This window comes from Oryctolagus cuniculus, chromosome 2, assembly GCF_964237555.1.
Source record: "Oryctolagus cuniculus chromosome 2, mOryCun1.1, whole genome shotgun sequence".
Lineage (NCBI taxonomy): Eukaryota > Metazoa > Chordata > Mammalia > Lagomorpha > Leporidae > Oryctolagus > Oryctolagus cuniculus.
In genome coordinates this window covers 77195546-77217383 of record NC_091433.1, presented here as the reverse complement: position 1 = coordinate 77217383, position 21838 = coordinate 77195546, and the positions used below count along the sequence as shown (strand labels likewise).

Below are 21838 nucleotides of genomic sequence, written 5' to 3'. Positions count from 1 at the left end.
TCTTTCTGTTTGAAGAACTTTATTCCACTGGTGTGTTTTTCAAACATAAAACTAAACCTTTGAACAGAACAAATAGAGTTTGATTTTGATAAGTGATTGATATTTATTATCTATTTTAAATTGGGCAATGCTGTTAAATATAACATTGGGTTTTATTAAGATTTCCCTACTTATCTGAAGATCAAAATTGAAGTCTTTTATTATATGTTGATATTTGGATAGAACAATTACACAACAAAAATAATGTGCTAGTCAGTCTTTCAAGTTTCTGTCAGGACTTTATTCTCAAATACATCTTGTTACTTACATTTTCCTTGCTGAAACTGTTTCAGCTAGAGCATTATCTCATCAAGCTCCAATTACTATAATTATTTTTTCACTCTTGCTCTGATGTTATACCAATGTATCTTATGCAATAATTCTAGGTTAATCTTTAAAAAATGATCTGATGGCCCGGCGCCATGGCTCACTTGGTTAATCCTCCACCTGTGGCACCGGCATCTCATATAGGTGCTGGGTTCTAGTCCTGGTTGCTCCTCTTCCAGTCCAGCTCTCTGCTGTGGCCCAGGAAGGCAGTGAAGGATGGCCAAAGTGCTTAGGTCCCTGCACCCTAATGGGAGACCAGGAAGAAGCACCTGGCTCCTGGCTTCGGATCGGCGCAGTGCCGACCGTGGTGGCCATTTGAGGGGTGAACCAATGGAAGGAAGACATTTCTCTCTGTCTCTCTCACTGTCTAACTCTATCTGTCAAATAAATAAAATATTAAAAAAAAATGATATGATAACATCACTGCAGTTTTGTATAGACTAAAAAACAAAACAGAACAAAAAAAAACCTTGGTGTTTATTATACTGGTCTTACTTCAGCTTTCAACAGTGGTTAAGGGTCCCAGTTGTACAGACAGTCTGATTCAAAGCCCAGTTCTTCCAATTACAATTAGCAAGGATTTATTTTCTTTGGCCAACAGATGAGTTTGGGGTCTTGAAATCAGGTAATGGCCAAGAAAATAGAAAAAAAAAAAGGATAGATTTTAGAGGTACTATAATGACCAATCCATTAGAAGGGAGAAAATTTTATGACGAATCTAATCCACCTTAGGCAACTAAGTGGATTTCCCAAGAGAAAGTTTTCAGCCAAAGGAGAGGTTTGGCAGATGAAGAAAAAACCATTATTTTGAACTTTGTATATGACATCTTGGTGAATATATTTTTCCATGAGAGCAGAGGCAAAGATGAAATTTTGGAAGCAGTAGAAAATGATAATTACCATATTCATGCAACACAAGACCATTAAATATAAATTACTCTACTATAAAAAGAAATTACAGTCTGGGCGTATAGCATATTTAAAAATCCCAATTTCACTGGATAATAAAGCAGTAAAATTAAAGTGCATTTCATAAAAATGACAGAAAAATATTAAACAAAAGTTCAAATAAAAATCTTGGTACCATATTACCTTGAACTTTTGGCTCAATATAAGACGATTCAGAAATTATAGCTACTTGACTATCTCAGCAGCTGTTTTCATGAAGACTAAAGACAAGGCTTGGAATTCATGGTGAAGTGATATTTATTAGACTAGGATATGTATGGGGGCTGAGGGAGGTCATGGCTACTCTTTTGCTCTACATTTGGGGAATTTCTTTGTTTTGTGAAGGATAATTTGAGGTAGGAGAGGGTCACCTGACAAACCAGCTAGATTACCCTAGGTCAGTCAAACGGGTGACAGATGGAGTCAGATTGTCCTTACATTCCTATAAGAGAAGATGTTTTTCACAGTTCTGGACCATATCCACTCAACATAAAACAGAATCTGATAACAATTATGGGTTGCTAGTGCACAGTGAGAAGTCAAATACCAAAGGCAGTTCTTGCCAAGTTTTTCTTTGTATTTTAACCGCATGATCCATATTATTCATTAGGCTATCCTTCATCTGTCTAAACAACAAGCTTTTGTCCTTTTATGACTTAACCATTCTTTGCCCAGGGATACTTATGCATGATATAGAGTTATAATAGAATTGGGATTTTTGTATTTCATGTAATTACAGAACATGCTAATTTAAACAAGGAAATTAAAATCTTTCTAAGAATGTCACTGTCACATTAGGGAGGGGTGGTGATTCCTATTTCTTCTAAGAAAATTTTGGTAGATTTTTGGGAGTATTTTGAGACACATACTTTGTGAATAGATTGCAGGTGATTTCTGCAAGTGACATTCAGGTGAACATTGACTGTGTTGACTTGATTTTGCACTGCAGAATCTTTCAAGGGCTCAGCTATTATATCACAGAAAATCATCTTTAATTTGTACTTATTTTAGTGACCTTGATAGCTTTATTCATGTTGATTAGGTATTTGCCTGTTCCTTATCTTGTATATTGTTTTCTTTACCCTTTCTGTACAGTTTTCAGAAATTTAAGGAGCTATTGATACACCAGTGAAATCAGTTATATATACTCTAACAAATTTTGTGTAAATAGCTTTTCAGTGTGAAAGAATGATAAAATATTAAGGGTAAAAAGAAGTATTTTTAATCTGGATAAAAGGATTACATGTATTCTAATCTAAATTCTAAAATGTATATATATATAGGGACAGCCATTTGGTGGAGCAGTTAAGATGCCTGTGGGGATGCCTTCATCCCACATCAGCATATCTGGTTCCAGTCCCAGTTTTTTTGCTTCCAATTTGCTTTTTGCTAATGTGAATTCTGGGAGATAGAAGATGATGGCTCAAGTATTTGGGTCCTTGCCACCTACGTTGTAGACTTGGATTGAATACGGGACTACCAGCTTTGGCCTGGTCCAGTCCCAGCTGTTTTGGGCATTTTGGAGAGTGAACCAGTAGATGGAGGATCTCTGGATGGCTCTCTCTCACCCTTTGTGTCTCTTTCTTGCAAATAACATGAAACTAAATCACTAAAATTTTTTAAATATAAAATTTATTTATAAATATAAGTTATGCCAGGTATGTAAACAGCAGCCATGTGTGTTTTGGGATTATTTTAGTTTTCTTTTTTTGAATCACTGTTGTTTTCAAAATTTGAACTGTGAACATGTATGATTTTAAAATTTTATGAAGAAGGTATCAGTTTGAGAAGAAGAAATTCAATTTATTCTTAAATTTCATACATATATATACACACTCGTGTACATACACATGGTAAATGTATATTCACACACATATGATTTGGTTTTTTTGTTTGTTTTATTTTTCCCCCTGGTAATCTTCCTATGCACATATTTTCACATATAAATTTCGATGGGCATCATTTATGTATACATTGTATAAAGTATATTTTTCATCTGAGGTCTCTCAACATCTTTGAATATCTTGCCTACATTCTTGTGAATTCTGCTTTATGAGTGCTTTCTTTCCAAGGCAAAAGACTTTATAGCTTCACATTTCCTGTTCTCTTTGCAGCTATGTAACAAACATGTCATCCAGTGTCGCTCCCCTTCTTCATGGAGGAACGACACTAAGCCCTGCCTAGGCTTCATATCCGAGTCACGGCACCATTATGTCGCTCCCCCTCTTCGTGGAGGAACGACACAGGACCCTGCGCTGTTCTTTCGTCTGCTCAGCCCCCCCGGGGTTTGCTGCTGGTTCTTCCCGGGTTGGCTACTGTCCCTTCCACCTCCGTGGAAGGGCAGTTCCCCCTGGCCGCATTCCCCACTTCCGCAGGGGAGCGGCACTCCGCCGGCCGGTTCTCTCGGGGGCTGCACGGGTTCCCTTAGATGTTCCCCATAGATGTTCCCCGTGCATGCCGTCTCTCTCCTCCTTTATAGTCCTCCTCCGCCAATCCCAACTCGGCTGCCCACACGCCGAGTACGCTGCTCTCCTCCAATCAGGAGCAAGTCCTACAGTTTATTGGCTGAACTGGAGGCACCTGTGTAGAAGCTGTTTACTTCTCTCCCAACGCCACATTGTGGGAGAGCAGATGCATAGAATAAGTCTTAATTCGAGTAACTTAGTCTAGTCCGGATTGCTCCCCACAATCCAGGTTCCACAAAGCAGAATACCCAGCAGGAGAGTTATATTTAGAAGTAAGCAGAGGGGCTGGCGCTGCGGCATAGTGGGGGGCCACTGCAGGCAGTGCCTGCATCCCATGTGGGTGCCGGTTCAAGTCCCGGCTGCTCCACTTCTAATCCAGCTCTCTGCTGTGGCCTAGGAAAGTAGTGGAAGACGGCCTAAGTCCTAGGACCTGCGCACCCACGTGGGAGGCCTAGAGGAAGCTCCTGGCTCCTGGCTTTGGATCAGCGCAGCTCTGGCAGTTGCGGCAAATTAGGGAGTGAACCAGCAAATGGAAGACTCTCTTTCTCTCTCTCTCTCTCTGCCTCTCCTTTTCTCTCTGTATAACTCTCTCAAATAAATAAATAAATATTTTTTCTAAAAAAAAAAAAAAAGAAGTAAGCAGAGTGAGTAGATGGCTGCAAATGCAGCAATCAGTATTCTGATAGTCATGGTCGTGGAAGCTGGTAGTTCTTTGGACATGCAAAGGGAGGTGCCCAGTCCTATTTTATATACTGAGAGGGAGATATTGGTATTTTCACTAGGAAAGTGCTAATCAAAATGTTGAGCAATGGACTTGGCTGTTTAGTTTCAGGATTTTTTCTTTCTGGCCTTTCAATATATTCTGGGAGTTTTAAAATAGTTTTTAATATTAAAATACTTAAGTGGGCTAATTTTGTAATGAGAGTCTTCCAATGACTAGCAGTTCTTATTTGTTTTCTGTCAATATCACATTCATTTTATGTAACTTCATGCCTACTCTACCATGATTTAAATGTCCTATAATATATACTCCTTTGTACCACCAATAGAATATTTAACTTGCATAATTTCTATCAATGTAATTACAATGCTACTTTCAATAAATATTTAAATATAAATAAAAATCCAAGCTTTCCCCTCAGACATTCCCATAAGAATTTTCAAATCAAAAAAATCTAATACTCTTGGGCCGGCGCCGTGGCTCAATAGGCTAACCCTCCACCTTGCGGCGCCGGCACACCGGGTTCTAGTCCCGGTCGGGGCGCCGGATTCTGTCCCGGTTGCCCCTCTTCCAGGCCAGCTCTCTGCTATGGCCAGGGAGTGCAGTGGAGGATGGCCCAGGTGCTTGGGCCCTGCACCCCATGGGAGACCAGGAAAAGCACCTGGATCCTGGCTCCTGCCATCGGATCAGTGCGGTGCGCCGGCTGCAGGGGCGGCCATTGGAGGGTGAACCAACGGCAAAAGGAAGACCTTTCTCTCTCTGTCTCTCTCTCTCACTGTCCACTCTGCCTGTCAAAAAAAAAAAAAAAAATCTAATACTCTTCTATACTTTTTACAAATTGTACCACTGTTTTCTTTATTATACCTCTCCAATGACACCAATAGTGATGTGAAACATAATGGATTATGGAACATTTATATACAATGAGATTAGAGAAGAAGGTACAGATATCATTGTGTGGAGTCTCTAAGTCATGGTGAGGAGTTGAAATTTTATTTGAAGTGTTATGGGCTGTCGCTCCCCCTCTTCGTGGAGGAACGACACTAAGCCCTGCCTAGGCTTCATATCCGAGTCACGGCACCATTATGTCGCTCCCCCTCTTCGTGGAGGAACGACACAGGACCCTGCGCTGTTCTTTCGTCTGCTCGGCCCTCCCTGGGTTTGCTGCTAGTTCTTCCCGGGTTGGCTACCAACCCTTCCACCTCCGTGGAAGGGCGGTTCCCCCTGCCACATTCCCCACTTCCACGGGGGAGCGGCACACCGCCGGCCAGCTCTCTCGGGGGCTGCACAGGTGTTCCCCTTAGATGTTCCCGGTGCATGCCGTCTCTCTCCTCCTTTATAGTCCTCTTCCACCAATCCCAACTCGGCTGCCCACAGCCTAGTACGCTGCTCTCCTCCAATCAGGAGTAGGTCCTACAGTTTATTGGTTGAACTGGAGGCAGCTGTGTAGAAGCTGTTTCCCTTCTCAGCGCCATATTGTGGGAAAGCAGATGCATAGAATAAGTCTTAATTCCAGTAACTTAGTCTAGTCCGAGTTGCTCCCAGTTGCTCCCCACATGGGCAATCCTATGAAGACATTAAAGAGAGAACTGGAATAATCTTATATACTTAAAAAACATGACCATCTTCATTTTTAAAAAAAAGAGTTATTTATTTGAAAGACGTCTTGGAGAGAATAAGGGAAAGACACACACAGTCACACATAGACATACACACACAGAGGGAGACAGAGAAAGAGAGAGATTTCTTTCATCTGCTGGTTCAGTCCTCAAATGCCCACAACAGCCAGGGTTGGACAAGCAAGAAGCCTGGAACTCCATCCTGGTCTTCCACAGGGCAGAAGAGACCATAGTACTTTGTCTTCCCAGGTGCATTAACAGTTAGCTTAATTGAAAGCAGAACATCTAGGACTCGAATTGACATTCTGATACGGGACATTATTGTCACAAGCAGCAGCTTAACTCACTGAGACATCTATTCTCAATTCTTAATGCAAGGAAGGAAAGCCATTAGTAATTTCCCATTAGGATATAGGCTACAAATCATGTTGCTATTGACTTAGATGGTAACAGTGGAGTCAGTCTTGAAATATTTGGGGACATATCTGGATTTAAGGTTTTGGAGAAAGTGGATTCATAGTGATAAATATATTGTGATTTGGACAACTTTGGTTGGATGATGATGAAATACACTGAATTGGAGGAAATTAGGAGAGGATTAGATGCATGGAACAGAGAGAGAAATCCAGAGTTTACTAATTTCTGTGTACCTTTTTGTTCTTGTGGAGATTTAAAATCTGCAGCTTGATATAACTGTCTGGAGTGTGGGTCACAGGTCAGGTATGGACTTAGTGAATAAAGACTTGGAATTGGAGTGGTTTTCTAGGGTGAACTAGTTGATAGAAAAGAAGCCATGAATTGGGACTGAGAAGCACAACATTTAGAAACCAAACACAGGAAGGGGGATGAGCAATTAGAATGAAAAACAGTAGTTACACTGAGTAAAAAAGCCCACATTTTTGATGTTTAGAGAATATTCAGGAAATTTTAGTAAAATATTTTGCCTTCTCTCATGTTTTCTACTTGGTTATTTGTGTGTTTTTTTTTTTTAATTGAATTATAAGAACTCCCCATATATCAGTCATTTAGTCTCTGATAATGCTGGAATTTATCTTCTGAAACTTATTTTTTACCTTTTTTGTATTTTGATATATTGCTCATCTTTTTCACCAAACCTATTGATCTTCTGATCTAACTCGTAACTTATTTGTTTATACCTGTCCAAAATCTAATATTCCTATGTTTTATGAATTTTTAAAATAAGAATCTTAGCTCTTTAATTTGTTTGGAATGTAATTTGGTAACTGAGCAAACATTTGTTGAGGCTGTGAGTGAGTCTTGGTTTGCTAATTGGCTGCCAAACGAGTCCCTAATGAGAGGATGTCCCACTTTGAGCTCCTATGCTCTGTCCCTAAGAGGGGCTTTGGAGCAGTGCTCAGCAGTCAGCACTACTGCTTGAACTGACAGCTTTCTGATGCAGTTTAGTGAATCCAGGATTTTTTTTATTTAATGGCTAAGCATTGATTTATTTCTGTTAACCAGATTTTGTCATGTTAGCGTCTCAACTGTTCTATTTGAATCTATTACTTTTAATTAACCCCAGAAATCTTATTCAGTCATGCTCTTCAAACAGGATCACACTCTCCTGTCTCTTCTCCTTTTTTTCTTCCAAATATTTCCAAACCTGAGCATTCTCTTTATTTCTGTTTAAGGGATTTAATTTCAGTTTAATAGTAAGGTAATATGACCTGAGTTAGCAAAACTGTTAAAATTTCTTCTGAATTTTCACTACAATACTCTCCTCCTCATTCAATCCAATATGTGTTCCAGTTGCATGGATTAAAAAAATTAGGAACCAGCATCGATTTTGTTAGCAGCAAGCCTATAGGAGGTGTTTTTGGAAAATCAGTGTGGCATCCCTAATTCCAAAAGCCTGGATCCTATTGTTTATCAGCACACCAAGTTTAGGAGCATTGGCGAATTTAACTGCTTCAATTCAACTGGACATGTGCTGGCCATTAGGTTTTTTTTTTTTTTCCACACAGGCAGAGTGGACAGTGAGAGAGAGACAGAGAGAAAGGTCTTCCTTTTGCCGTTGGTTCACCCTCCAATGGCCACCGCGGCCGGCGCACCGCACTGATCCGAAGCCAGGAGCCAGGTGCTTCTCCTGGTCTCCCATGGGGTGCAGGGCCCAAGGACTTGGGCCATCCTCCACTGCACTCCCAGGCCATAGCAGAGAGCTGGCCTGGAAGAGGGGCAACCAGGACAGAATCCGGCGCCCCGACCGGGACTAGAACCCGGTGTGCTGGCGCTGCAAGGCGGAGGATTAGCCTAGTGAGCCACGGCGCCGGCTTCATTAGGTTCTTTCCATCCAATATTTCCAGTTCTTCTGGTCACATGACAAGATTGTGATTCCCAGGCCGGCGCCATGGCTCACTTGGTTAATCCTCCACCTGTGGCACTGGCATCCCATAAGGGTGCTGGATTCTAGTTCCGCCTGTTGGACCAGTATCCCATATGTGTGATCGGGTTCTAGTCCTGATTTGGATTGGCGTAGTTCCAGCCGTGGTGGCCATTTAGGGGGTGAACCAAAGGAAGGAAGACCTTTCTCTCTGTCTCTCTCTCTCACTGTCCACTCTGCCTGTCAAATAAAAAAAAAAAAAGATTGTGATTCCCTGTTGTCCTGAAGCTGAATATGACCATCTGATTTGCCTCAATCAGTGAAATGTTAAGTGGAATCTAGGTGTATCACTTCTGCATTAAATCTTTCAGTGTTTGTTCACTATTACCCAACCAGATTCAACAACCCACCAGTTCTACATAACTTGGATCCTGGAGATTGGCCAAGTTGCAAGATAATGAGAAGTAAACTTTTGTTGTTTTAAGTCATTTTCTCAAGAGCTCCTTTTACTGTTAGAGTGTAGTGGAGCTCCTACTGAATTTGGTACCTTACAGAATGGGTATCTCAAAGTGTTACCATGAAACCAACATGATTTGACATTTTATTGTAAACAATAAATATCTCTGTATTTAGTTTAGAAGGTATTTCTGTAATTTTTGCTCCTATGGCAATTGTTCTGATTGATTTTCTTTGGAGGGAGGAAGAGTCGATATAATTCCAAGCTTCTATCACTTTTATCAGATTCCCACATTTTATTAGATTCTCCCACATTACTTTCATCTCTGTCTTTATCTGTATTCTGGGAGGACCTCACAAGTCCGGGCTTTGAATCGGTTCTTCAGTTTTCTTCAAAATTCTCCTTCATATTTCTACACCCCCTTTTAAGTATGTGTCTTACATTTCCTTTCCGTCTAAGAATCCCTTTCAGTGACTTTATGTCTCATATTGTGGTTCGTAAGTCAATATTTTTATCACCTTCAAAACACAAACTTGAGATACGGAGATAACTGCAGGTTGTTTTCAAGCAATTTAGAAGCACTGACCCAATTTCAAGTTGCTTGTGTATATGTGTGTATATATATATATATATTTTTTTTTGACAGGCAGAGTTAGACAGTGAGAGAGAGAGAGAGAGAAAGGTCTTCCTTCCGTTGGTTCACCCCCAAAATGGCCGCGACAAACGGAGCTGCACTGATCAGAAGCCAGGAGCCTGGTGCCTCCTCCTGGTCTCTCATGGGGTGCAGGGCCCAAGCACCTGGGCCATCCTCCACTGCCCTCCCGGGCCACAGCAGAGAGCTAGACTGGAAGAGGAGCAACCGGGACAGAATCCGGTGCCTCAACCAGGACTAGAACCTGGAGTGCCAGAACTGCAGGTGGAGGATTAGCCAAGTGAGCCACTGCACCGGCCTGTATATATTTTTTTTAAATTTCAATTGATAATAATTTAAATTGGTATAAGTTACCAATTTATTCACCGTCCCTTTCAACTGATCTTATAGATTGCAAAGCTCTCAGATCTGACTGCTGATTAACTCTGGATCTTTGATTTCTAATCTTACTGTGAGTCCTGGTCTATTTCTGTGTAGATATCTTCATTCGTTGTGAGGAAAGACAGCCTGGAGGACGGACTCCATGTCCTCCTTAGATATCCAGAGGGTCCGAGTCGAGGGACTCAGGGCCATTTGTAAACTTGAAGTCATTATTGTTTTGCAGTAGTCATAAGCACTCAGATCACTAAGAAAAAAACACGAGAGGCTCCTTGTCCCCTTTCATAAATCAAAAGCATTCTTAATTGCTTTCAAATGTTTTTTTTTTCATCAGCAGAAATCACAAGGATGCTGTTTTTGAAAGACAGCAGTGTTCCTGATATCAGGTGACAATTCTCCTGACTGTCCTATTGTAAATATGTATATTGTGCCAACATCAGTGAATACAGCATCTATATACCATAGAAATAACAATTAAGAGAAATTAAATATCATTTTGCATTTCAAAAGCTTTTTTGTGTTCAGGAATTTGGAAAAAGATAAATTTACCACAATAATCTCCTATTAATCTCCAGAATTTATTAGCCATGAAAGAGATTGATGTCAAATAAATGTTCAAATTTATTTTTGGCCTTGATGTTTTTCAGAATATTTTACAATCATTAAAGTAGTAATTAAGGACAAAAGTAAGAAGCATACACTGAATTTGTTGAACAGCTCTGAGTCTTATTGAGTTAAAGCAATCTGTGTGAAAGATATGCTGGTAACCACTAGAGATACATATTTAAACATAAACATACACTTAAATAGAGAAAGATTACTAATTGTGAAAGTATGTATTATTAGCACAATGCCAAAAATTGCCTGCGGTTTATTGCATTGCAATATCTTAAACAAGATCTTTAAATAGAACTTTGCATTTTTTTTCGTCTGTAGTCTCACAAATGTTAAGTCAACCTAAATAAAATGCTTTCATAAATTGTATAGGAAATCTATGTTCATTGTATATTTTTGCACTCCGATTTTCATTTTTGTTACAAAACATCCAGAAGATTTTCGAAGTCCCTTTCTTTTATACACACATATATATATAAATATATAATCCCTTGAATTAAATAATGTTAATATAGCAAATGATCCATTTTGGATTTGTCCTTTGGAAATGAAAATGATAAAAGTTCCCGGTTGCCCCTCTTCCAGGCCAGCTCTCTGCTGTGGCCAGGGAGTGCAGTGGAGGATGGCCCAAGTCCTTGGGCCCTGCACCCCATGGGAGACCAGGATAAGTACCTGGCTCCTGCCATCGGATCAGCGTGGTACGCCGGCTGCAGCGTGCTGGCCGCGGCAGCCATTGGAGGGTGAACCAGCGGCAAAGGAAGACCTTTCTCTCTGTCTCTCTCTCTCACTGTCCACTCTGCTTGTCAAAAAAAAAAAAAAAAAAAAAAAGAAAGAAAAAGAAAATGATAAAAGTGATGTAGAGAGAGCTAAAATCCTAAATAAATTCATTTCAAAAGAATCACACCTCTGTCAATTATTGGGTAGCTTCCTTCCCACAAAGCCGTGCTTCATAGAGAAGGCATGGCATAAGGAAACTCAAATGCAGCCTTGTATCCCTGTAGTACATTGTCTTCTGGGCTCAGCAGGGTGGTGAGGGTGGAGACAGTTTAAGAGGTGCTGCCTTTCTTTGCAAAGCCCCTCGGATTGCGAGATTTCTTGAGGAAACAAGTTTCAATCTCGAGTGTCTTTTACTTCCAGTTTTGTTACAGAGGACCTATGAAACTTTCCCAATTCTTTTCAAGAATTTGAATAATCAGATTCCCAAAAGTCTTTCTAAAGATAATTGATACTTTCATGGAAAAGTAACACTTCAACACTGCAGAAGGGTAGTAGAGGAACAGTACTGGGATTTCAGGACAACTGAATGGGAACATGTGGGTTTAGAAAGGAGAATGCTTATTGGGAGAAATATGAGTCTTTTCAAGTGAAAGTTTTACTTCCTATATAAATTTTCTTAGGGATCTCCAGACTCCTTTCAAAAACCCTGCCTTCATAGAACTAAAAATAATCACATATAATACTTCATACAAGTCATAATGGAAGCTTAAGAAATTTTTCTTACCAAGTACTTGTCAGAGCCAATGTCATAATAATGTAAATCTGTAGAGAAGTAATTGTTTTACAATCACAAATCATTACAGTGTTAAACACCTGTTGGTTATGAATTAGAATGCTTCAGATCTCTGAACTCAAAGTTCTTGTGATCTAGAAATGCTCTCTTCATTTCAGTGTTCATTTGTTTGAAGGAGAGATTGAAACCATGGTGCCATCATGTTTCTCATGTAAAAGTCCAATGAGAGTAAGGAAAAGTCAGATTTTTTTTTCTCAATATATCCACTTGGACTTTTACTGCAATATAATATTACACTTTGTAGAAAAAAGAGAATTAAAAGATAATTTATTTTATGCAAAAATTTGAAGCCCATGCTTAGTTTTACCAATATATGTATTTTTCATGAACTTTTTGAAGACTCCTCATTTGCATAGATTTCAAACTTTTGGACCAAAATAAATTTATCTTTTATTCTCTTTCCATGAACTTTTTTGAAATACCCTCATATTAATGCTATTATATTTGCAATATTGGAGCCAGAACTTTTAGATACAATTTAACATTCTGAAACAGATTACCCACACTTAATTTGGAAAAAAACTCAAATGAAAAAAAGGATGCATTTCAACTTATATCTTAGTTTTTATTATAATTACATTGAAGAAAGATATAAGTAGACCTTCATCAGACATGATCTATTTTGCTTCTCCTGTTTCTCATAATCATCTGGTCTCTATTAAAACTGTTACTGTGGCTACTTAAGTGATTTCTAGTAACATATTAAAACTAGTAAAACAAAAACTTGCCTGATACACCGTCCTACTTCTCAGGCTATTCTTCCCACTATGATGACAGCTTTGAGTGTTTTACTTTTTAAAAAATAATAAATTTTAGCATTTTAAAAATAAATTTCCACTAGGATGAAGATCACAGAGGGTTTTACATTAAAATGTGAATGTGTGTGCACATGTGTGTATCATAGAAGATAAAGGGTTGAATAGACTTATGGGATACACAAACAGATCCAGCATTGACAAGGACTTACTAGATGATGTTATGGTTGATAAAGCCTGTTTATATTTGATAGAGATATTTCTATTTAAAATCAGCATCCATAAGTCCTCACTCAAAACACATTCCACAACCGCATAATACTGAATAGAAGAAATTTAAAAAATTAGACACACACTAGATCTATTTTTGATTGGAATTGTGTAAGATTCGAAATTACATCATATGTAGAACAAGAGATTAAGACATCTAAATTTAGTCACCTTTGCATGGAATGCAGACTTCCATATATTATTGGAAATTGAAGATGTATACATAGAAAAAGAACAGCAGTATCAAGAGTCTAATTACTAATTTTATTCTGTCTTGTCTAAAGAAACTCTGCTAGGCTTCAATTTTCTCATCTTGTAGTGATGTTTACTTTCTAGAGTTTTGTGTTTGTTAATTCAATTTTATGAATAGTCAGGATTATGAAAATACCAAAAGAATTCAGAGAAATGTGAAAAAGAAAGTTAAATTTCATTATTTTTTCATTATTATTCATTCATCTCAGTTTTGTAAGTGTGTAAAAGTAATAGTATTTTGTGCATGTTGCTAATCACCGGCCTTTCTAGTGCTACCCCTGTGCTGAGCAAGCTGTGGGAAACATGAAGCAAGTGAGTCGTTGCCCATTTCTGCTGGGCACTTAGACAAAACCTGAGCCTTTGGTTACTTTCAGTGTTTACACAGTCAGCAGCTATTCTGTTTGAAGAAAGTTTCTTAGATGAGTAAGATACAAGTAACTGATAAATGGTTCCTCAGCCCCTTTTAAAATAACATACTATCTTAGTACTCTGTTACTCTTAAGAACTTGAAAATATAGTAAACTTACTCCAAAATAGTTATCTTTTTAAGCTTTATTTCAGTCTGTGAGCTAATTAACACTTACAATATTATTGTTTCTTTACATTATTATATTATATTAGAAATTATTCTTTCTTTAAATAATATAAATTATCATGGCACATTACTTTTGTTATTTTGCAATAACAGTTAGCATTTGAGAAATCAGTTAATACAGTGGCTCAGAAAATGATAAATAAACCTCATATCAACTCCCTAGTTCATACAATGACATCAATGAACTAAAATTTTGAAAAGTAACTACTTAAATTTTTGTTGGTGGTGCATATTGTGAAAGTAAGAAAGAAAGCGAGAGAGAGAGAAGAAGGGAAGGTAGGAGAGAGGGAGGGATGTATCAGATTCTTAAAATTTTATCTGTGTACTACATTAAATCTGTTCTCTGTATTAATATCACATTAGCATAAGAATTGATAAAAAATAAAAAAGAAATTATATATAGAACATACATTTTAAAATGATCTATCTCTGATAGTACTCTGAGAAAGAATATAAGTGTTGAGGACCTTGTTGGTCTGTAACTGAAATGTAAGAAAATTTACTAAAGATTTAACTTAACTACCCCAAAAGAAGGCAAAAGGGAGTAGTGAAAGTAAATGAAGGGGATGGCATTTGGCCAAGACACAGGTTAAGATGCTTTTGTCCCACACTGAGTGCCTGGGTTTGAGTCCCACCTCTGTTTGTGATTCCTGCTCGCGGCTAACATAGCCGCCAGTGATGGCTCAATTATTTGAGTTCCTACCATCTGTGTGGGACACCTGGATTGTGTTCCTGGATCCCAGGTTTGGCCTCGCCCAGCCCCTCCTGTTATGGGCCTTTGGCAAATAAACCAGTGAATTGGGGCTGCTTGTCTCTGTCCCTCTCTTTCAATAAATAAATAAATAAATATTTAAAAAATAAATGAACATAGAAAAAATTTCAAAATTCTGAATTAGGAAACAAATATCTTGTTTGAAAAAAGTCTGCTTCTATATAAAGATAAATAAAAAAAACCCTTGTCATGTGCAATTAAAACATAAAAAGACAAAACAAAAATGTATGCCACTAGAAATTGTAAATCAGATATATTCACAATAGCAAGAGAGATTAAAAATTTAAAATGACCAGTTTGCTAATCTATGTCAATATTTTTATCCACTATTTTAATTAGACTTGATATAAAATAATAATATATTATTAAATGTAATTTAAATAGTGGTAGAAAGTCTGTAGAAATAAGCATATAAGGAGCAATTTGTTCATGATTTATTTTGAAAATGGATGATAGGCTCATCTGTTTCTAACATTTTTAGCCAAAATATTCTCAAGGACTAAAAATTTTTTCTTAATTTCTTTTTTAAGTTTATTACCAAATCCTACTGAAGATGAACAAAGGATAAACCAAGAACTTAAATATTTAAGAATAAACTACAGAAGTTACTTACCCAAAAAATTATAAAACTTTATTTAGAAACATCCACAAAAATCTAAGTTAATGGGCACATATATCATATGTAGTAACTGAAAATTTATTATTGTAACAATGTCAAGCCATCCAGATTTGTTGTGTAAGTTTCATTCCAGAAAAATATGCCTCTTTTCTGTGAATACTGTCAAGCTAATTTTAGATAAGGAAATGCAAGGTCCTTGAATATCCAAGGCTGTTATTAAAGGAAACACATTATAAAAGTCTTTACCTAATAAATATAATGCATAGTTGAGAAGTGAAAAATATATCAAACTTACTATGTATGTCTGAGTGTATATGAGATATAGACGTACTGGATAATCTTATTCAGGTTTAGTAGCCTCATCATTTTTTATAGTACCAAATGAGATTTGTATCAAATGAAATTGGAGGCTATACCTAAGCATTAATATTTGTAGAAATTGACATAGGTTGTAGTATCTCAAGAACCTTAAACCTTATTAGTAGAAGAGAGCAGAAAATATGTTTCCTTTTCCCTGATTTGAAAATTACTCAATGTATACTTGTATTGCAGCATCACATGGTATGTGTATAAATTTGTGTATCAGTTAAAAGGAAAAATATTTTTTAAAAAAGAAAGCATGCTTTATTTTTTCTCAGGAGATGTGCTCAAAATTCTGATTACAAGGAGCTCACAATTATGTAACTCTCAATTGTTTCTTTATGGGCTTGTATTTAAGTAATGTAGTATTCAGAGACATATATCTTCTTTGATACCTTTTTCTTTAATTTATAACTTCTCTCAAGGCATAGATTATATAGAATTCATTCATTGAGACCTTAAGTAAGAGCAAACCAATTAAAAAATTCCTAGGAGAATTACTAGGGAAAATTAACATTAACAGTAATTAAAATTTTTCAATGAGGTTCAATAGTCAACATTTCCTCTTAAAAGTATAGTTATTCATGTTATTTAAATCATAGAAGAGTAGTTGCAATGGAAGAATGTCCAAGGGTACTTTAAAATCACTCAGCATCAAAGAAATATTGCATTTTATGTTGAGTACTAGCGTGATCTTTAGGCAATCACCATCTCCACCCAAATCAGAATACAAACTCAGAGAAAGAGGCAATATAGAAACATATTGTAGTATTCCTGAATATGCTACTTTTATTCCTAATATTTATTCTTACATCATTCAAAATCTTAAAAAGTTGAATAGCTTTTTTTAATTTAAAGAATAGTTAGTTTTGGTATAGAATAATGGAATTCCAAGAAACAGCATCCAAAGTGAGATTCCTTCTCATTCATTTCATTTTCTTATTGTGTACATATATACATGTATAAGCATTAACTGATCAAGGCCTTTATTTGTATATGTCTATTTACAACGCAAAGCCATTTTACAACTATACCAAATAGAATATACTCATTTTCTATGTAACACTCATTTTATAAAATCATACATATTTTCTCAATTTAATTTATATTTTATTCTTTGCTTATTCAGTACCCCTAACAAATGCATATTTCTTTATTTTAGATCTCATGCACCTTTTTTAAAAGATTTATTTATTTTACTTGAAAATCACAATTACACACAGAGAGAAGGAGAAGCACAGAGATAGAGAGGGAGAGAGAGAGATAGAGGTCTTCCATTCCCTGGTTCACTTCCCAAATGGCCATAATGGCTGGAGCAGGGCTGATCTAAAGCCAGGAGCCAGGAGCTTCTTCCGGGTCTCCCACATGGGTGCAGGGGCCCAAGGACTTGGACCATCTTCTACTGCTTTCCCAGGCCATAGCAGAGAGCTGGATCGGCAGTGGAGCAACCAGGTCTCGAACAGGCATCCATATGGGACAGTGGCACTGCAGGTAGTGGCCTTACCTGCTACGCCACAGTGGCAGCCCATTATGCACTTTTAAAAATGTGTCTTGGGCTAAGCCACCACCTGAGACACCAGCATTCCACATTGATGCCAATGCAAGTCCCAGCTACTCCATTTCCCATCCTGCTCCCTGTTAATGTGCCTGGGAAAACAGCAGAAGATGGTCTGAGTGCTTGGTCCTCTGTACCTACGCGGAAGCTCCAGAGGAAGCTTCTGGCTCCTGGCCTTATCAGCCACGTGGGTGTGAACCACTAGATAAAAGATGTGTCTGTCTCTCCCCTTCTCTGTGTAACTCTGCCTTTCAAATAATAAAATAAATCTTTTTTTTTTTTTTTTGACAGAGTTAGACAGTGAGAGAGAGACAGAGACATAGAGAAAGGTCTTCCTTTTTTTTTCCATTGGTTCACCCCCCAAGTAGCCGCTACGGCCAGCGCTGTGCTGATCCAAAGCCAGGAGTCAGGTGCTTCCTCCTGGTCTCCCATGCGGGTGCAGGGCCCAAGGACCTGGGCCATCCTCCACTGCACTCCCGGGCCACAGTAGAGAGCTAGACTGGAAGAGGAGCAACCGGGACAGAATCTGGTGCCCCGACTGGGACTAGAACCGGGGGTGCCGGCGCCACAGGTGGAGGATTAGCCTAAAATAAATCTTAAAAAAGTCTCAATTTCCATGCAGTTTCTTAAGATATAGTTATACAAAGTTCCCCGAAGACACTCCCTGACCTGTTTAATATTAATATTATTTTAGGAGTGGCTGTGTTAATTATAATATAATGTTCAGTCAGCATACCAAGAAGTTAGCTTTGCTCTAGGCCTCATCCCTCATATTCTAGTTCCCCAAATCAGATTTCTAAGTAGCTCTTGAGCTTAAATTCCTATCTTCCGTAAGCAGCTGCTATCTTATACTTCAGTATGTGAATTCCCATCTGAGAACATTATCATTAGAATATATTCTGTTCAATTGATCCCATAAGTAATAGAACCTTTTAGGAAATACAAGTGTTTTAGAATGCAAGTCGTCTTTCTTAAGTGGCTAGAAATGGGACAAAAGATATTTTTTCAGACTATCTGCCCTATTTTTCATTCCTAACAACACTATAGCTATAATCATATTATTCTTTACTGGAAAGTACTAGTTAGAATAATCACTTTTACTACATGAGCTTGGGCTATGAGATAACAACTCTGAATATTTGGCTAAGAGTCCAGTGAAGAGGAATAAGAAAATACACACGTGACATAATAAAATAGAAGAAAAAGAACAAAGATTTCAGGGTGTATTTTTGGAGAGATCTGAGACTTTAATTTTTACTATATATAATTTCAAGTTCTAGAAACTGCAGTCACATATAAGAAAAAAATACTCTGCTTTGGTGATTTTGCAAGGTGATTAACCCAGAAGTAATTCATTTTGTCATTTTCCCATAAGATGTTTCAATGCGTCCACCATTTTTTCAGAATTAACATATTTCAAACTAAAAAATATGGCAGTGGATTCCCATGGCTACTGATGTCACACAAATGGAAACAACTACGTACGAAATACTTCCCTAGGGAAAGCCAACTCCAAAGCTCCAGGCTAAAATAGAGAAGCCATGTCTGAACAATTCTCTAGCCCCAAATACTAATTTACAAAAACAAACAAACAAAAAAACAAAACATAGACACTAGAGAATATATTAAACTGTAGCAGCATTGTGCTCCAATCAGCAAAATCCCAACTGAAAAACTGTACAAGACACAAATTTAGCATTCATTCAAAAGGGTACAAGAAAAAAAAGAGATGGAAGGAGAACTTAGAGGAAAAGAATCTTAGTGACAAAGAAGCAATGACAAAAAAAATCAGTTTCCATGTGGGAACTTTATTTGAGTTCTAATTTAAGTAACTGTTAAAAAGATTACAGAAAAATTTAATATTTTTATGTAATTAAAGACATTTTTGAAACTGTGATTACAGTGATACAATGTTTTAAAAAAGAGAGCTTATTTTTTAATGATGCATACTAAAATAGTCACAATGAAATGACAAGATATCTTGGGTTCACTTCAAAATAACATAATAATTAGCAGAAGTTGAAGTACAAAACAAGATTAGCCACATGTATAGCTAATACTCTCCTGAATGCCTGAAGTTCATTACCTTGCTCTGTATATGTCTCTGTATTTAAAACTGTTCTCACATTCGTTTTAAGTTATAACAAAATAAACATTCCTAAGCCACTATCCCAGCACACAAAACAAAGTAAAATTAAATTAACTTTTCAAAATTTTGACCACATCCACTTTCCAGTTCTATAAAAGTTTCCGAAGAGATGTTTTGTTATTTATTTTAAACATTGGTTTAGATAATGCCAACAACAATTAATAGAATTTTCTATTTGTCATTAGTCCATGTTCCACATGTGCTGATAAGATAATTGAATTTTAAGGAATAGATCTTTTTGCTATGTTGAAGAATTATTGTAAGATACTAAAAAATGATATTTCTTAATTTTTAGGTGGTTACACATTAAATATCATAGCTGTTAATATAAACTTGCTGAATTTTAATATAATCAAATTCAACATAATTAAAATGTTCAAGGAATATGTAACTGTTTAACATTTTAAGCATTGTTTTGCAAGTTGTCTGACATAAGAAACAACAAAAATATGCATATTAATATGTAACTAGTAATTATTCTTGGCACCAATGGATATATGTCTTGGATCTTCTTGTTGAGGTTTTAGGGTGCTGAGTTTTACTGTCATCTATTTCTATGTAATGCTTCTATTCATTCACTGATATTAGACATCAATCATGCATTATGATTAGCGTCTATTCATTGTAAGTATATTATGAATACGACATCATACTCATGTTGACGTTATTTATTATGAATCCTGGTGTTATTAAGATAGCAATTCATATATGCAGTCCACTGAGACAATTTGTCCTCACAAATTTGACCTTTAAAAAACAACTGCACATCCATTTACTTTAATATTTGATTTAGAATTTCCTAGTTGATTAGAAAATAAAGAAGCTGCTACATCACTAGCGATGTAATAATGTTGTAATTAGTGCTTAATATGATTAATTTGTAGCAACATCACTTTTCTGCCAAACTCTAATAGATATGGCATTCATTACAACATAAAAAAATGCATGGTAAATTTTAATTACTTATAGTAAAAGGTTCTTGCACTCTACATCATATTGACAATTTAAATCTCCCAGTATAAATGTTGAAGACCTTTGCCCTGTTTGAAAAGAACTGAGTAAATGCAAATGATTTTCAATCAAGGATGTCTGTGCAATTACTTAGGGAAGAAAAAATTAGCTTATCCATTAGTGTTAGAGGTTGCTGTAAGGAAAAACACTCTGTTCATTCAATTAACTCCTAACCACAAAGGCAAGCAATCATTTCATTTGTGATTTTCTTGATTAAGCAACTCTGAATTTTCAAAACGCTTTAACTTTAGATAATATAACCTTGGTTATAAAACATATAACCATATATAATTCTATGAAATTGCTTGAGTCTTTCTGGTATATTAGTGAGTTGTCAGAAAGGTAAATGATTTGCTTAATAGATTTTTTTATCAAATCATATGAAAACATTTATTATAGACAGAATAAAATTTTTTCTAATCAACATAAATGTAAACAGTTACCCCACAATGATAATCTTACAATGTCTGAACTGAAATCGTTTTATAAAGTAATAGAGATGAAAATGAAAATGAAAATACAATCCCAAATAGGATCATCTGCTTTAAACTTTAAAAATATTTTCACTTTGAACTATGTTGCAGAAATTATCTTTCCAAATAACTACAGAATAGAGCATTTAATAATTATTGTTAAGATTTTATGTTCCCACAAGAAAGGATTACACATTTTTGGATGAACATAGTTTTAATCATTGTCAGATAGTGACACTGAGCTTCTCAAATTCTTAGAACTGATTTCATGAGTAAAATATTGACTACATTTTCAGAAAGACTTAGCCTGCAGACCTCTCACAAAATAATGCATGCAGTATATTGTCAAGTACATGATGAAGTATGGAAGAAGGAGAAAAAGAGTTTTACCTGGTTCATCACATGTGTTGGTCTAGAGCTGAGGATAGCAGATGCACTCTGGCAATGTCTGGTCTGATAATCCTACGTGTGAGTGCGGCTGTGGTTTCAAGGGGTGGGTCTTGTCTTCAGTAATGGATTCCCAAGGGACAATTTCCAATCAGAGAATGCTATTGCAGACAATGAGACCATTCTCCATGTGTTGACCCTAGTTCTGTATTTACAATCAGCTGTGGGTGTATTCATGAATCTGTGGAGCAGTTGACATGTATTTCACTGAAGTTTGTAAGACGAAGACTAATTTTAAAACAAGGGTTATGTGAAAACAAGAATGAACTTTCATTTTTATTTGACGTTTTCCCATTGTACATTTATTCTTCTAGTTTTCCCCCTATTGGAATGAGAACCAAATAAAGGCTTAACACTAAGCAACACAATCCCTCACCTGGTGATACAGGGAAGCCTCCAAAAGAACACTTGTGGATGAATATGTGACGTTTCTGCCTTGAGACACTGG

The 21838-nt window shown here is 36.8% G+C and overlaps 2 protein-coding genes across 10 annotated transcripts in view; one reads left to right on the top strand and one right to left on the bottom strand.

Moving 5' to 3' along the window:
- DLC1 (DLC1 Rho GTPase activating protein) overlaps positions 1 to 21422 on the bottom strand; it is a 515079-nt gene extending 493657 nt beyond the window's left edge. The window contains exon 1 of one of the 2 annotated variants that reach the window (XM_070068489.1): positions 21334 to 21422. The gene's annotated coding sequence lies outside the window, so the exon portion shown is untranslated. The remainder of the gene's footprint in view (positions 1 to 21333) is intronic. The other variant, XM_051832521.2, reaches the window with a different exon arrangement.
- Positions 1 to 21838, top strand: part of C2H8orf48 (chromosome 2 C8orf48 homolog) — a 289137-nt gene that overhangs the window by 16506 nt on the left and 250793 nt on the right. The window lies entirely within an intron of this gene.